A 344-nucleotide genomic window follows, 5' to 3' on the forward strand; every position below is an offset into this window, starting at 1 on the left:
GTGCACCATGTGGCAAGCGAAGGTGATGATGCGAAGGTGATGATGACCACATGCCAAGTGTGAATGTCAGAGTGCTCTAAGTGCACGGAGTGTTTCCTTTTTAAAACATTTTTTTAAACCGTGGTGCGAGAGCTCTCACGCCGAGTTTTAACTATCAGAGCACACCCGGGGTGTGCTCTGATAGTTAAAACCTGATTATGTAGCTCTCGACAGTGATTAATTCCCTAGGCTGCAGCACTCCTTCCATGTGTCTGCCAGCCCCCCTCCTGTCCTCCCCACCCGGCCCCCTCTCCGCCACTGTTCTCTGCCTCTCAGACTCCACTGGTTTTTATCTCAGACTTACG

The sequence above is a fragment of the Pundamilia nyererei genome, unplaced genomic scaffold (genome assembly GCF_000239375.1).
Source record: "Pundamilia nyererei isolate P.nyererei 1_Seehausen unplaced genomic scaffold, PunNye1.0 scaffold00194, whole genome shotgun sequence".
In the NCBI taxonomy this organism is placed as follows: Eukaryota; Metazoa; Chordata; class Actinopteri; order Cichliformes; family Cichlidae; genus Pundamilia; species Pundamilia nyererei.